The sequence below is a fragment of the Acinonyx jubatus genome, chromosome X, assembly GCF_027475565.1.
Source record: "Acinonyx jubatus isolate Ajub_Pintada_27869175 chromosome X, VMU_Ajub_asm_v1.0, whole genome shotgun sequence".
Lineage (NCBI taxonomy): Eukaryota > Metazoa > Chordata > Mammalia > Carnivora > Felidae > Acinonyx > Acinonyx jubatus.
In genome coordinates, this window is record NC_069389.1 from 8,028,398 (window position 1) to 8,046,468 (window position 18,071).

General features: G+C 41.6%; 1 protein-coding gene across 5 annotated transcripts in view; it reads right to left on the reverse strand.

Annotated features, from left to right (window-relative positions):
- Window positions 1-18,071, reverse strand: part of ARHGAP6 (Rho GTPase activating protein 6) — a 448,084-nt gene that overhangs the window by 81,259 nt on the left and 348,754 nt on the right. Inside the window, exon 1 of one of the 5 annotated variants that reach the window (XM_053202060.1) lies at window positions 858-1,253. The exons of the other annotated variants lie outside the window; for them this stretch is intronic. The gene's annotated coding sequence lies outside the window, so the exon portion shown is untranslated. Of the gene's footprint in view, window positions 1-857; window positions 1,254-18,071 lie in introns of those variants that run through there. 5 annotated transcript variants of the gene reach the window in all.

Here is an 18,071-nt window from a genome sequence, read left to right on the forward strand (position 1 = left end):
CCCCAAGCCCTTTATCTGTGTTAGCTCATTTATTTCTTACACCAGCTCTAAGGACCATGTTACCATTATTATTCCCGTACTTCCGATGAGGAAACCTAGGCACGAGTCTTAAGTAACTTGTCAAGCTGGCACACCCAGTGAGCAGCGGAGTTGGGATCTGAAGCCAGGCTGTGGGCTCCAGAATGTAGACCGCAAAGCACTATACGTATTTCATCCCTTCTCATGATAAATCAATCCAAACCCCTGCCTTTACAAAGGAGGAAAGAAAGGTCCAAGGAAGTCAGAAGACTCCTACAGAAGCAGAGTGGCATCTGGGACGTAAGGGACACATTCGGCCTCTTCCCCGCACCGCGTCTTTTCATTACGAGACACAGCCTTATAGTAAGGAGAGCCAGACAGTGTCCAAAAATCCAGGAGCTTAAGGTTTTCCCCTTTTGTAAAACAGAGCCCATTAGATTTATTATTAGCCTTATCTAATATCCCAGTTGTTCTCCAAAGGCCGGGTTCAAGACGTCCAGCGGAGAAAATAAGCCACTTTATTCTTTCAGAACTCAAAACAGCCCGTGCCGAATCTTCTGCAGAAAGCAGCCCAGTTATGCTGTCGCATTTCATTACGGCATGCGCCTCTCTGCTCCCGTTTGCTCACTGCAAGCTGCTGGAACATTATCAACCGATCTAAAAATAACATTCTCATAAATCTCTACTGGCACAGATAAGTACTTAGCTGTCGCACATCTCAGACACTGATCCATCCACTTTTCCTCCCAAATCACAAGATAGATGTGGAGGAATCGCAACACTTTATCACCACAATCTTCTCAAAAAGAAGTATAAGCAGAGACATATCCGTTGCTTACCCAGGAATTCTATTCAGCCGTGTCTTTGCTGTCCTAATGTAACAGAACTACGCTTGGAGTAGGAACTGGAGTCTGCTTTTTTTTTTTTTAATTATTCTTTTGGGGAAAAATGGATCCTGCAATGGCAGATTACATCGAGTATCTGAGAAAAGGCCCAGCTGGCATAGCTGTGATTCTCAGGATACTTTGTGTTGCCAGAGACCTCTGCTACCGTGAATCTTGGGACCAAAAAATGCAATCTTGTCATTGGACCATTGAGAAGTTCCTGTCCCTTCAGAATGGAGGCAGGCTGTGTCACTGAGTGAGCGTGTGAGTGAGTCGGTATGTGTGCGTGTGTGTGTGTGTGTGTGTGTGTGTAGAAAGGGGGGGGAGGGACAAAAAGAATGCAGAGAAATTGAAAGTGGTTTTCCTGATTTTTATTTTAATAAGGCTATTAAAAAAATTTTTTTTAACATGTATTCATTTTTGAGAGACAGAGAGAGACAGAGCATGAGCGGGGAAGGGGCAGAGAGAGGGAGACACAGAATCCGAAGCAGGCTCCAGGCTCCGAGCTGTCAGCACAGAGCCTGATGCGGGGCTCCAACTCACAAACCTCGAGATCATGGCCTGAGCCGAAGTCGGACGCTCAACCCACTGAGCCACCCAGGAGCCCCATTAATAAGGCTATTTTGAAGAGATATTCTGGAGTGAGGAAAGGATTCCTCTTTTAAAAAAATCCTCTTTTCCACAGGGATCTACAAATGGTAATTGGATTGTAACTGTGCAAAGTGTCCTTATTAGGAATCAAGCAAAGAATGTTGGAAGTCTCGGGTAAAATCCCTGAGAGCATGATAAAGCACACAGGACACTTTCTTTGTGTAGGACAAATCCTCAATTCTTAAATTATATTTTAAAACCACTGGCTTGTTCATTTTCCTAAGACCAGAAAAAAAGCATTTAAAAAGGAAAAGATTTCTTTCTCTTTTATACCGAAGCATAACACATGCTCTGAATTTTATGCTCTTTGTGAAACAATAGTCCTTGAGAAGTTGTTCATTTCCTGAACAGGAGGGTGTGGAGGGCGGCGTGGACATAACCACGTGGCCATATTTAAGAGGGTGCAGGTGGGAATTGGGGCTGACGAAGAGAACTCCACGAAGAGCAGAAAGAAAAGGAAAGACTAAAAACATACCCCGATCACTAATTACCTTGATCTCCATGTATACCACATAGCACTGAAGCAAACACAATTCAAAAAGACACTTTTGTTTTCCAGTCGATACGAAGTTATAGTTCTCTTGTGGTCTAGAGTGAATTCCAACCGAAGAATTGCTGTGATTATAACCGACAACCTGAGAAATGATTTCACGGATGATCTTACCCAAAACTTCAAGATTTGGTATGTTTTTTGCTAGGATTCTGTGAGGTTAATCATCACTTGATAGAAGCCACACACAGCTTCTGCTGCTGCTGGGATTTATTTAGCAAGAGAAAGGAATTTGAAAACAATAAAACACATCAGATGGTTTTCTTTCCCAGAACGGTTACACGTAAAGAGAAATTCAGAGTCAAGATTTACACACCTCCATATCCACTACCCCCGACGTGCAGATGTTGAAAATAGTCATCATTCCAGCAGATACTGAATACGGTTTGTGTAATCTGGACACTCGCAAATGGAATTCAGATCCTCATTTAAATTTATTTAATATAATATTTCGCATGAAATTGATAAGTATGCAATTCACTTGTCATGGTTAGGCCAGTGATCTTTTAGTTCTCATGTAGTTCTCACTGTGAGCTTACTAAGCGCTGGACATTTTCCTAAGCATTTTATTCATTAACTGCTAAAGGAATTATAAAAAGTGGGTTACATCACATCCCATATTACAGATGAGGAAACAGAAGTTCAGAGAGGTTAAGTACTATGCCCAAAGATTCACAGCTCATAAGTACCACAGCTGTGATCCCAACCACTACGAGGCTTACAAATGAACTGGAAGACAAAGCCACAGGCCACAACCCGCACCGGTCAGGGCCATGTCTCAACTGTCTAATGAGAAATAGACACGGCAATTTAAAAAGAATGATAACCAAAGACTGGAGTGGCTTGTTAAATCAGATACTTAATGGAGTCATACAGTCAGGTCAACGCACGTTTCATAAGAAGGCGACTATTTCTTTAAATGAATAATCTCAACCTCAAGAGACAATGTCTTGAGAAATCCCTGGTCTGTTTTCAGAGTGGAACCAAGTTTGGCCTGGAGAGGCAATGCAGAGCAATGGAGAAGCTGAGTATCTGGCATTCTTTGGAAAAACGCACTCAAGCCAGAAAAACAAAGGGCGAAGATAAAGAACCTTCTTTTTATTTAAATATCCAGTCTTTAAGTAGAACCAATAAGAGAACCAATAAGAGGCCCAAAGTCACCCAAACAGCTTGAGAAATAAATATCAGGAAGCAATTAAAAGGTCCATTCCATGGGAGAGCTTGCTAACCACAAAAATGCTAGAACACAACTGTGATCTTTTATCCATTTGACTCTTCACTAGCCAAGAGTACCAAGCAACAACTATGCCATTAAGTATTCACTCCACCTTCTTTGACTCTTCTGGATTATTTCTGCTCTTGCTGTTGGGGGCATTTTGCACATTCAGGGCAAAAATATTATAGAACCACTATGTCAAATTTGGGGGGGGGGGTGAATACATTTCTGATTACAACACTCTTGCCTAAAACCCTTTGATGTTTCCTCTTCAGCTCCTGGACAAAGCCCACGTTCCTGCGCATGGCATCCGCTGCCATGTGTTTTGATTTAACTGGAATAAAATCAAGTAGTCGCTGCACCAAGCAAACAGTAACAATGATGATGATAAGAGAAATTCACTGAGCATGTATTAAGTACTAAGCCGTGTACATGTGTCATGCATTCACTCCCTTCCACCACACTATTTTACAGAGGCAGAGAGATGGAGGAAAAGACTGACTGGCTGCTCCCGGACTCTCTTTCTCTTGGGCACTCAGCTCGACTCTACTTCCCAGCCTCCTCCGCAGGTAGCAGCGGTCATATCGCTAAGCTCTAGCCAATGGACTGTGGGAGAAAGTGACAAGCTTCACTTCTAGCCCTGACCCATAAAGCCTGGAGACAACAGTTCTCAAACCACGCTTCTCAACGGTCACGTCCTGGCGCCCCCCGCCCTTTGATCATGGGCCAGCCATGTTGCATCCTTGGGACCCTTGAAGCACCATGTCTTAAGTCTGGCTACTGTACTGGAGAGAGATGTGTAGAGGCCACATGGAGAGTGGGGAAAAAGCTTAGCGGTCCCAGCATCTCAGCTAAATCCAGCCTCCAGCCATCCTCCTAGTTGAATAAAGCCTCAGGAGTGACCACCGTCAAGGCCAGCAGAAATGTTCAGCTGAGCCCAGCTCAGATGGAAGAACCATGAGCAAATAACATGGCTGTTGTTTTAAGCACTAAGGTTTGGGGTGGTTGTTATGCAGCCACAGATAACCGAATCAACATCTTCTCGTGTTGAAGACAGCAGAGCCTGGGTCCTTGAATCCCTGCTTGGAGCAAGGCATCCCACCAGTCGTGGACACTCTGACCCCATGAGTGAGGAGTAAACTTGTACGGTGGGATTTGAGGATATATGTGATGTAGCAGCTAACCTCACCTTCCTATATTCCTCTGTACACATAGATAACAAATCTGAAGAGCAAGAAGGTAAATATATGTCTAATGGCATCCTTCAGTTTCTAAATAATATATCGTCAACATTTAGAAACAGGTGATGCTTTTGTCTTTCAGAATTAGGACCTACTATGATAAAATGGCATAGTGAAATTTCATTTAGATGACATTCGTGACTGATACAATAGTGACTTCATTGGTCCAATTAACCTCTCTCGACCAATACCAGAGAATCGGCAAATTAAGGTCTTAATATTCTTTCTGATTATACATAAGAACTGCAAATTGTGAAGGACATTTCAGTCCTTCTGCTACCTGAAAGAGCCCAATAAAAATGTGGTATCTTTTAGTTTAATTATCCATCAGACTCTACCTCTGGATGGATCAGAGCTTGCGGAAGTGAGGTGACAAGTCCTTAACTGCAGCTATCTGCCCTCCCCCCACGCCCCAGCACTGGACCTTGGTCTGATTTCTATCATCCTCCTGCTACTACTGTGACCCATTTGCAGGGAGAGTGGGAGAGTGAATTTTAGATCCTTCAGATCTAAAAATCTACCATCAAAGCCAAAGCCAGGTATTGGGTAGCTGGAAAGTTACTTGAGGCCATGGATCTGAAAGAGTCAAAACTGTAATAAAGAACATCTAACATGTAGTCCGTGCTTATTCCCTCCGTGGATAGTGGCTATACTCTAGAGGCAGATACGTAGGATTTTCCCGGTTTTGCATACAAGAAAACAGAGACACAGGGTGCTTGAGTAACTTGCACAACTAGGGAGTAAGCAGTTCAAACCCGGGGATCTGTTTCCAGATGCCACGCGTTTAACCCCTAGGCTATATCAAGCCAGTGACCTTTTTCTCAATGAATCCCTTATGGACCCAGTGCCCAAAGCCCTGATGGATAGAGGCACAGAAATGTGTGCGAACAGAGGCCAGGGCAGCAGGAGGAAGCAGAACAGAAAGCTGATGAGGCCATTACCTCCAGGAATAAGGGGAGGGACTGTGTTCAAGGGAAGAGAGGCAGGCATTTTAGAAAACCTTGGGAGTGTCGTACCATGTACCAGTAGGAAGATGCACTTCACGATTTGGGGGAGAGGTGGAACACGAGGAAAGGGGTGTTTTAGGAAAGGTGAACGAGGCAGAGTGGTGCGAAATAGATAGGAAGGGGATAGTGAGAGCAAGCAAACCCTGAGGTCTACGGTGTGCATGGTAAACAGAGGCGCCGTGCATGACATCAACTGACAAAAAGAGGCTTTTGACAGCAATAGCACAGGCGCCCCTTAGGGATGCTTTCTTTATGAGAGTCTCTCAATTTTTCCAGTAAATATGGATCCCCAGGGAGGCAGGTCCAATATCCTACCTGGAGAAGTACCTTTGGGGGAGAGTGAGAAACTCGCATGTCATTTTATGTGTTGGGGAGGGTAGATCTGGAAAAGATCATTCTCTTCCGGTTCTCATAGAGACACCTGGATTTGAGGTCACTGGCTTTAATGTGCTGCAGAGTGGGGCATTTCTTTTTCAGGCTGCTCCTTCTACCCACATTGCGAGGAAAGCTGAGTTATAAGAATGAATGCTTCAGGTTTCACCCAAAAAAGGATGCGCAGATGAGAGGACACTCATTATTGGTAAGATGTCATGTGGACGCTCTGCAGAGTGGGTCATTTATTCGGACAGGGGCAGACCCACTGCTCAAGAGACAAGGAATGAATTTGGAACAAGATTATCTAAAAGATACAGGGATGTTGAAGCAGCATTGTCCCACACTGGAAAGCTCAATCCCCTATCAGATATTTCTAAATCAGCAGGAAGTAAAGCAAGCCTTAAGCAGAGATGATTATCATATTTAGAAGGGGGAAAACTCTACACTGGAAACCGACAGGCAAAACAAAACAGGCAACAGCAACAACAAATACCAAAGTGAATTCCTTTCCCGTTTCTCCTTTCAATGCTACGCTTGACAGCATTTCGTTTCATCAACTGCATTTAACACTCCGCAGCCTCCTCTCGATGAGGTTTTTCTCTAATAGGGAAGGAAAACAATTCCCTACAAATGACCTTAGACTTAATAAACTTATTGCCCGAATGAATTAGTTTCGAGTATCACCAAACATGCGAACATCAGTCACCTCGAATCTGTTGCCCAAAACGTGAGCTGTGCACGATCGGCCCCTCTGTCTCAGTTTAAGATAACGTATCTTATTAAACTTGCTCAATACCTAGTACAAAATCATCAGGCATTCTTGTAATACTTCAACCGGAATGGGAAAGGCAACTTACACATTTCAATCGAAGGCTCGTCGTTAGCTCATCTAAACCCTTTGTTGTTGAGCAAATGAGCAAACACGCTATTTTAAATAAAGGTATATGCCTCTGCGTTACTACACTGCAGAAAAAACCTAGCTTTAATACTATTCTTGGAGTATTTGCTTCAAAAGCAAAATTCGTTCCGATGCAAGTGGTGACAAATCTTTGAACAAACTCTGTCAGGACCAGTAGTTCCCTAACCTGGTTGCACGTTAGACTTACTTGGTGCCTATCTCAACAGAAAGAAAGAAAGAAAGAAAGAAAGAAAGAAAGAAAGAAAGAAAGAAAGAAAGAAAGAAAGAAAGAAAGAAAGAAAGGAAGAAAGAAAGAAGAAGGAAGGAAGGAAAAGAAAGAAAGAAAAAGAAAGAAAGAAAAAAGAAGGAAGGAAGAAAGGAAGGAAGAAAGAAATAAAAAGAAAAAAGAAGGAAGAAAGAAAGAAAAAAGAAGGAAGGAAGAAAGGAAGGAAGAAAGAAAGGAGGAAAGAAAGAAAAAGGAAAGAAAGAAAGAAAGAAAGAAAGAAAGAAAGAAAGAAAGAGAGAAAGAAAGAAAGAGAAAGAAAAGAATTACTCAATGAAGTTTTCAAAAACACCCATGCCCGCACACCCCTCCAGACCAGCAAGGTCCGACAGACCTTTCTGTGATGATGGAAATGTTTGTTACCTGTACTGTCTGATATGGTGGCCACGAGCCACCCATGGCTGATGAGCACTTGAGATGAGGCTAGTGGAATGGAACCATTTCATTTTTAGTTTTATTAAAGCTTCCTTGATTGAAATGTAAATAGCCACAGTGGCTAGGAGCTACCACCCTGGACAGCACAAGTAGAGATCAAATCGGCTAGACTCTTTAGGGTTGGGGCTCGGGCTGTGGCAGGTTTACAGGGCTCTCTGGGGATTCTAATGGGCAGTTCAAGACGAGAGCCACTGCAATGGCCTGGGATTTAGAAAACTATCGGGTGGCAAATGCCTTGCCCTTCTTCCTTTTTCTCCAAATTCCACGAAGCATTTGCCGTGCATCTGGCCTCTCTCCCTCGTGCTTCCACCCCTCCCTTCTAGCACCCCTTCATACTCCGCCGTGATAGGTGTGCTATGTCTACATTCCTTTATCCCCTGATCCTGCCAGACTTCTCTGACACCAAGGGCAGGTGGTTTATTTCTGCTACAGAAATAAAACCTAACAGTACTACCGATTGGGAATTAAATCCCCAAACACGCGCCCCCGTGATTTAAAGCTGTTTTTCACTTGTACAGGCTTCACACAGATGCCACTTTTTATGATGTCGGCCGTGGTCTCCGTGGGGAATATTTCTAACGGTGGTTTGGTTTGCGGGCAGTGTGATAAGCAGGTCTCACGTGCTCACGTGCAGCTGTTTCCTTCCAATGGGACACAGTGTTACAACACAGCAGCTGCACAGGGGGCCCCGTGACCCGACCCGACTGCCAGCCTTTAAATTCCAGCTCAGCCCACAGCTGGCCACAGGAGTATCTGAGCATTCTAGCCTCAGTTATCTGCTCTGGGAAATGGAGATAAAGAACCATCCTCTGGGGAGAGGGGAGCGACGCATGTAATTTGCATGATGAATGAGACGTGTGAGACACACACACTGTCCTGGACCCAGATTTTGATTCCCCATATGCTTGCGGACGCACACACACACACACACACACACACACACACACATGATTTTGTGGTGAGTAAAATAAATAGCAGAGCACGCTTTTTAGGAGGAAGTCATGGAATTCACAAAAGCATGTTCTCAGCACATGATTCATTAACGTGGCAATGCGAAGACCATTTGGAAAGTGGCTAATGAGGAAGAAAAATAATACGCTAATGCGGTTTTTTAAAAATACTGAACTTAGTTATTTTAATGAGCCTTCACTTTTATCGACCCATTACCAGTTAATATTAATGGAACACGGAAGTGTGTGCAAACAAACATAGATAAACATCACCTGATTCGTAAAAATGGTAGGACTTGGAACCCCAGAGCTCAGTGATCCCAACAGAAAGAGCAAACCGCACAACTGTCAGGCACATAACACTTTGTCGACTTTTTGGTAATCTCAGTTGCTGTAGCCTAATGTGCTCCAATGTTGATTTCACTCACAAGGCGCCACTGATGCACGTTCACGTTTTCGACACTGAGTTTCGCTACCTTCTCCCTTGTTAAATATCCAGCTGTGGTAGAACGACTTTTTAATGTAAGAAAATACGAAATTACACCCCGTTAGCACCACGAGAGTTTGTAGTCAACACAACTGTTAATGGTAAGGCTTGCTCATCAGTGACTCACGGCACAGATAAGCTAAGCTGGGAGCTATGTCCTGTCCCCAGGGGATTCAGAGATGTGAGGAATAACTAACATTTCTTGTGAATGTACATATGTACCCATTATTATTCCTAGCCCTAATTATGTACTCCCTGCTTTAATCATGAAATCACTTTATGAGTTATGTACCCATTTCACAGATGAAGACATCAAGCACCAGGAGGTTAAGTAACTTGCCCAAAGCAATAGGATGCAAGCGACAGAGATGGGATTCAAAGTCATAGGCCTTAACCCCAGAGTTTGGGGTCTTAACCACCACCCTACACTACCTCCCTGTGAGTACCATACCTTTCTCTCACGGTATGGCAAACTCTGACTCAAGAAAGTACATCAGAAATGACCAGAAGTGTGAGGCGGTCCCAGGCTCACCACAAACCCTCTCTTATTTTGTTTTCCTACAAAGTAAAATTCTAAAGTTGTTGAATTATTACTTCTAACACATTGATTGTGGCATGGCTTGACCTTGAGGTGGCAACTGTTGACCTAGAGCAGGGATGGACAAGTTACAGCTCAAGCCATATCCGGCCTCCGGCCTCCGGCCCGTTTTTAAAAACTAGAGCCCAAGCAGGCCTGGTGATTTCCATCTTGGGGAGGGTTTGTCCTGATACAACAGCAGAGTTGAGTGGTTGCCTACAATGTCTATGATCTGGCCCTTTACAGAAAAAGTTTGCTGACCTTGTTCTGGACCCACTGAAAAGAAATCACCAGACAGGTAGTACAGGAAATGATGGAGTTTCCTACAGCGTTTCACTATTTCAAACAGCAAAGGAACTGCCTCCTTTTACAACCATTATTACAACATACACGTACGTACGGATGAGCGGATGGGTCCATAGAGATCGCTCAACAGCTTATTTTTCCTACATGTTTCTTTTAAGGACCTAAATGACCTATGCACTTAAGATGTGTAGGAATCACTTGTGATGTCTCACTAAGGGAAGCAAGGGGAGGACTGGGGATGTTTAAATGTCAGTTATTTTCCCAGAAAACATTAACTGTCTATGATACTTCCCTCTTATGTAACCATCACACATCACCTCCCCACCCTTCATATTTCAGCTATTTTCTTGACTCTGATTTAAACATTGATTCTCTGCACTTGTGCCTTTTCTCCCTCACTAGGCGGTATGTTCCGGAAGGATAGACACAGCACTTAGAAGAAACAGCACTTGAGTTTTATACTTTTGCATATCTGTTGGTTGAAAGAAAGCTCTTGGGAAAGTACGCTTCTGCATCTATACAGAAAACCATTTGTGTCTATTAGCATGGAAACAAGACCAGCGGGTAGTATTTATATTTAGGACATTTGTTCTAAAGTAGCGAAAATCACTTGCAGTAAAATTGAAAAAAATCTTGCTTCCTGGCTTTTACTATTAAGTGTCAAAACATGTAAAAGCGGCAAGCGAACAGAGAGAAACTATTTGCAAAATGACACAAAATGCGAGGTATGACATAAAAACAAATCATCTGAACTTACTGGCACAGACCTGAATTGTTAGTTGCTACGTTTCGGACATTTTTTCCGGAAATGTTTTCTTCTAAATATATTACTTTTAAAATGATACGTTAAAAACTGTTTCAAAGACCTAGCTAAATGTTTTTGCGTAAGGAAAATAATGCTTCCTTTGAGCAATGAAATGTACAGAAACTGAAGGGTGTTTTGTTGTTGTTGTTTTGGTTTGGTTTTTCTTTTATTTTAGAGAGAGTGGGGAGAGGGGCAGAGGGAGAAAGAGAGACTCCCAAGCAGACTCCATGCTCAGTGTGGAGCCCCATGTGGGGCTCAATGCCACTACCCTGGGATCATGACCTGAGCTGAAATCAAGAGTCAGATGCTCAGCCGACTGAGCCACCCAGGTGCCCCGAAACTGAAAGTTCTAAAAATACATCATACTAATATATTATGGGGGCTTGGGGAGTTATAATTAATGGGTGCATTTTTAACCACCTTTATTTTTTAGGGCAGTTTCAGTTTCACAGCAAACTTGAGTAGAAGGTGCAGGCATTTCCCAAATATCCCCTGCTCCTACGCACAGCCTCCCCCACTATCCACGTCCCCCAACCAAAGGGGACATTTGTTACAACTGATTAACCTACACTGACACATCATCATCACCCAGAGTCCATAGTTTACATCAGGGTTCACACTTGGTGTTGTATGTTCTATTGGACTGGAAAAACGTATAATGACATGCACTCATAATCATAGTATCATATAGAGTATTTTCACTACCCTAAAAATCCTCCAGGCTCCGCCTATTCATCCCTCTCTCCCTTATAACCCCTGGCAACCACTGATCTTTTTATGGTCTCCATAGTTTTGCCTTTTCCAGAATATCAGATAGTTGGAATCAGGCAGTATGTAGCCTTTTCAGATAGGCTCCTTTCATTTAGTGCATTTAAGGTTTCTTCACGTTTTTGCATGGCTTGATCGCTCATTTCTTTTTCGCACCAAATAATATTCCATTGTCTGGATGCACCACAGTTTATTTCTCCGTTCACCCACTGATGGACATCTTGGTGGCTTCCAGGTTTTGGCAATTATGAATAAACATCCATGTGCAGGTTTTTGTGTGGATGTAGGTTTTCAGTTCCTTTGGGTAAGTACTAAGGAGTGTGATTGCTGGATAGTATAGAAAGAGTATATTTAGTTTTGTAGAAACTGCCATACTGTCTTCCAAAGTGGCCGTACCATTTTGTATGCGCCCCAGCAATGTACGAGAGATCTTGTTGGTCGGTGTCCTCACCAGACTTGATGTTGTCAGTGTTCCAGGTTTGGACCTTTATAGTAGGTACATGGTGGTTATCTCACTGTTACTTTAACTTGCATTTCCATGATCACATATTACGTGGAACATCTTCTCAGGCACTTATTTGCCATCTGTGTATCTTCTTCAGTGACGTGGCTATTAAAGTATTTGGCCCATATTTTATCACGTTGTTTGTTTTCTTGTTGTTGAATTTTAAGAGTTCTTTGTATACTTTGGACAGCAGTCCTTTATCAGATGTATATTTTGTGAATATTTTCTCCCTGTCTGTGACTTGTCTTCTCATTCTTTTGCCATCGTCTTTCATGAGCAGAAGATTTTAGTTTTAGTAAAGTCCAGCTTATCAATTATTTCTTTCATGGACTGTGCCTTTGGTATTGTATCTAGAAAGTCATCACCATACCCAAGGTCATCTGGGTTTTCTCCTGTGTTATCTTTCAAGAGTTTTATAGTTTTGCATTTTACATTTAGGTCTGTGATCCATTTTAAGTTAATTTTTGTGGAGGGCATGAAGTTTATGTCTAGATTCATATTTTTTTTTTTTTGTGGGTATCTATTGTTGTTCCAGCACTACTTGTTGGAAAGACCATCTTTGCTCCATTGTATTGCCTTTGCTCCTTTCTCAAAGATCCCTGACTATACTTATGTGGGTCTATTTCTGGGTGTTCTATTCTGTTCCACCGATCTATTTGTCTGTTCTCCTGCCAATACCACATTGTCTTGATGACTGCCATTTTATACTAAGTCTTCAAGTCAGGCAGTGTCATGTCCAACTTTATTCTTCTCCTTTGTTATTATGTTGGCTATTCTGGGTCTTTTGCCTCCTCATATAGACTTTAGAATAAGTTTGCCAATGTCCACAAAATAGCTTGCTGGGATTTTGATTGGAATTGCCTTGAATCTATAGATCAAGTTCAGAAGAACTGACATCTTGACAATATTGAATCTTCCTATCCATGAACATAGGATCTCTCTCCATTCATTTAGCTCTTTGTTTTTATTCATCAGAGTTGTGTGGTTTTCCTCATATAGATGTTGTACATATTTTGTTAACTTTATACCTAAGTATTTCATTTTTGGGGGTACCAGTGTAAATGGTATTGTTTTAACTTCAAATTCTACTTGTTCATTGCTGGTATATAGAAAAGCGATTGGCTTTTGTATGTTAACTTTGTATACAACCTTGCTACAATTGCTTATCAGCTCCAGGAAGTTTTTTGCCAATTATTTTAGATTTTTTACAAAAGTTAATCACATCATTTGTTAATCTGGTGGAGATCCAGGAGATAAAACCCACGAAATTATAAGGGCCTGCTGATGACTGGGTCTCCCTGGTGTTTTTAACTCTCAGAGTTGTCCACACCAAGCCTCCAGCAATTCATCAATTACAGTTCAGGTTTCCCTACCCCAGCGCTGGTTCCCTTGGAGATTGCCAGACCAAATAACCAAAGTTCTGACGCCATAAAATTTACCATTTCAAAGTATAGGATTCAGTGGGTTTTTTTTTTTTTAGTATATTCACAGATATAGGCAAGCATTACCATTATTTAATTCCAGAATATTTTCATCACCCCCCAAAGAAACCCTAAACTCATTAGCACCCCAGGCCCTGACTACCACTAATCTATGGAGTTGCCTATTTTTTACTTTTAATATAAGGGGAATTTTACAATATGTGGCCTTTTATTCGCAGTTTATTTCTCTTAGCATGTTTTCAGGGTTCATGCATGTTGTAGCACATATTAGTACTTTGCTTCTTTTTATGGTCAAATAATATTCATTATTTGGATATACCAAATTTTGTTTTAGCATTCATTAGTCGATGGACATTTGGATTGTTTCCACATTTTGGCCATTATGACTAAAACAGCTGTAAATATTCATGTATAAATTTTCATGTGACTATATGTTTTCAATTCTCTTGGGTATATGCCTAGGAGTGGAATTGCTGGGTCATACAATGACTCTATAAAATAGCCCAACAAAAACAACAACAAAACCTTAACAACATGAGTTGAAACACTAAGATCTAAAAATATTTTTTACTGTGAAACTCATTTTCCACCTCGTTCCTTTCATGACAGAGAAAATATCAACAGCCATAAGCAAACCCATACAATGTTTCCACTTTGTATAGATTGGCTCTCAGAACTTTTACCAAGCACTGAGAAGAAACACAGTCCTCCAGTTTCTTTTCTTTTCACAGGCTGGTGATCATGGGTATCTTGAAAAATTTAAACAATGTGGTAGCATTCGTCTTTTAATTTTTGATTTAAAGCTGATTTTTAGAAATTAGCCAGGTAATGGCTCTACCAAAAAAAAGCAAGTAAACTCTTTTAATCCCTCTATGTTCATCTTTTAATTTCAATGACTAAGTGTTAATATCTAGTCTGGTAATTTGCCATAAAATGAAGTACAGTTCCGAGCCTAGTTCATTTCAAGGAAATATTCTTGTCTCTATCAGGAGAGAAGCTAAGAATAAAATGTTGCACTGCTTAGTTCAATAGCTTTGTTTTCATTGCTCCCGTATTCTTTAATATCATTGCTCTTGGGGGGAGGAGCCAGAAGAACTTACTACCTCTTGCAAGATAATCATTCTATGCTACAAGAGAGGAAGCAAAGAAATGAGGAAGACAAGCACCTGAGCTTCTTTCTGGCTCTACACATCGAGAAATAGAGAAGCCACTGGGACGGACAGAGTGGTTGGCAGAATAACGGACCCCCAAAGATGTTCACACTCTAATTTAGAAATCTAGAAATATGTGGCCTCACATGGAAAGAGAAACCTTGCTGATGTGATTAAGTTAACGGGGAGCGTCTCCTGGATTGTCCAGGCAGGCCCAGTGCAAACACATGGATCCTTAAAATAGGAGACTGTTGTCTCCCTGATCTCACTCCAGTGAGACCTGTGTCAGATTTCTCACCTACTGGGCGGTAAGATAATAGGTGTGTGCAGTTTTAAGCCACGAAGTTTATGGTGCTTTGTCATACCAGTGAAAGAAAATGAATACAGAAGGAAGCAGGACATTTGTGTCTACAAGGGACTCATAAATCATCTAAAGCAGGATTTCCTAAATGGTTTCATGATCAAGTAAGTTTGAGAAAGTTGTTCATGTTAGTCCCATCTTAAACAGTCACATTAAACAATAATTAAAGAAAACTTGAGAGGTCCTGCAGAGGGAGAATTGTAACACAGAGTGTCTTCTCACCTCCTTTTCTTTTCCTTTTTTTTTTTTTTCTTTCAGAACATCTCTTCACGTCCCTCGGAGTGCTCAGAGCACAGATGGGAAATGCTGAACTAATCCCACCTGCTCAATTGAAAATCTGAGACCCAAAGGGAAGAAGAGACTCGCCAAGAAGCACTTTGGCAACACAAAGATATAGCCTTGGCCTCACATTCCTCCTCTGGAACCCTGTCTAGGATGCCACTCTTTCCCACTGAGAAGAGGACACCGTTTTCTGGCACCCAAGTTGATCTAAGTTAGACCTCTGGTGGGAAGAAAGGATATCAGGTGAGAATCAATCCAACAAAGCTCATAATGGATAAAATTCTCTACTCAATAATAACAAGGCCAATGTGGCTGCTTTAGCACAGAACATATTTTATTGTTTAAAATGAAAGCATTTAACCAACTATTGAAAATTTACTAATTTCATATTAACAAGAAGAATGCCATAAAATATTTCCCCACGGGCCTAAAAGTGCCCAATTCTGCTGCCAAAGTCCATTTTCCACAAACGCTGGTTTCCACAAATGCTAATTTGAGAAGGAACAGAGGTACAACAAAATGCCGTTGTTTTCGTTTGCAGCACTTAAATAATGCTTTCTCCACATTTCCCACTGCCTGTTCCAAGAGCTGTGAACCCACTGTCCTTTGATGTTTTTCAAATACACATAAGCCACATCCTTTTCCAGAAAGTGAATACTGTTTTTCCACCACCTCAGATTTTAGATGATGATGATGATGATGATAATAATAATAATAAAGATTTTGACTAACATGGCAAACAACTTTGAATACCTATTTTAGGCTGAACACTGTACTACATGCATCACAAGAGGAATCTCATTTAATCTTTATAAAAAAACGATTAAGGAAAGTATTACTATTAACATATGTACGTATGAGCCAACCAAGGTACAGAGAGTTTAGGTACCTTGCCCAAGGTCACAGAACAAAAAGTGATGGAGCCAGAATCTGAACATAATCTGATTTAGAGCCAGTCTTCTGTAAGCAGTAGGCCAGTGGTCCTCAACTGGGGTGATTCTACCTCCCAGGGACATCTGGCAATGCCTGGAAGCATTTTCTATCCTCACAAATGAGAGGTGGGGTGCTCCTGGCATTTAGTGGGAGGAGGCCAAGGGTGCTGCTAAGCATCCTTCCGTGCACAGGACAGACCCCCACAACAAAGAATGATCCCACCCTAAATGTCAAGAGTTTCAAGGTTAGGAAACACTCCTCTAGTCTCATGCCTCCCAAAGACCGCCATTTTGAATGGGCCATTTGGGCCATTTGTTTGAATGGGCCATTGTTGTTTGGTAAGATATGTGGTTCTCATTTCTGGGTTAGAAAGCTCCGGCTCCACCTGGGAAATGAGGTTATCTTGTAGCATCAATTTGCTCAAGCATTGCAGTTGGCAGTTTTACACTACACCCTGGCATCCTGGGACATTAGGTCATTTTAGTTTTTGCCTTTCACTGGACACATGAGAGAGGCACTAGCCCAGTAGGGAGTGTCTGAGAGGGGCCAGGAAGAAGATTCTGGTTCTCATTAGCTTTGCCTTGTAGTCCAGAAAGCACGACAGCAGCATCTGCGTCACAGATAATGGCAACAGCAAAGGGACACAGCCACAGTGGGTTGCCTGGGGTGCAGACCGAGCTCAAAAGTCAAAATATTTTCAGAGAACAGTTCTGCCATATCTACTCAAAACGTAATGTTCATACCATTTGACCCAGCAATTCTAAGAATGCATTTGATAGAAATATTTACAAAATGTGCAAGACACAGCCACAGAAACTCATTTCAACACCATCCCTGATAGCAAAGCAAAATAAAAACAATAGAAATGCATGCATATGTTCACCAAAAGATGTGTGCTCCAATGTTCATGATAGCATCATTTTCAACTGCTAAACTCTGTGAACTAGCCAAATATCCATCAAAGGAGAATAGATAAATTGCAATATAACCACACAATGGAATACTACATAGCAGGGAGAATGAATAAACAAACTCCAACCATCTACAATAATATGAATGAATCTCACAGACACCACTTGGAGCAAAAGAAGTCTGGCACAAAAGAAAACGTACCGTATGAAATCATGAATGCAAAGTATAAAATCAGGCAAAACCAATCTGTGCTATGAAAAATAGATTAGAAGTTACTCTTGGAGGGAAGTGACTCGAAGGGAGTCCAAGGGGGCCTCTTGGGTACTGGTCATGTTTCTTCCTCATCTTCCGCATAGTCGTGTTCGCCTTGTGGAAACTCATTAAGTGGTAGGCTTGTGCAGCTTTCTACATGCGCATTATATATGTAAGCATCAAGAACGTAAATGTCCATCACTGGATGACTGGCTAGATATACTATGAGGTGGGATGTCTACTCAATAGAGTTCTGTTCAGCCGTCCAGAAAAATGAAGTCACCCACTCTGTATAAACGTGGAAAGGTGACCGCTATATATGAAATTAAATAAGGATGTGGTAGAATGGCATGATAATATGTCTACTATGATTTCTACAGGAAATACGTGTTAGTGTAAGCACAGAAAGTTCCAGAAATTATATCCTCAAATGGTTAATAGTAGCTGTCCACCTGAGGATGGGATTCCCAGGGACTTTGACATTCTGCCTAATGCATACCTATATTGTTGAATTTATTTGTAAATACGTTTTATGTTTGTACTCAGAAAAAAAAGGATAAGTAGAAAGTTAAGGTGAACAAAATACGCCTTAAGTTTGAAACTGTTATTATTTCATCGTTCAGGAAGATGAGGGTTGTTGATGGATGAAGGAAATGATAATGAAATAAACCCAGTTCCTCGCCTGCAGGGTTGCTAATTGAACCCAGTGGTGGAGGTCACGTTGGTTTTTGTGCTGGCAATCTGAACAATTGATTCAAATTAGCACTTGTGTGCTGGGTTGT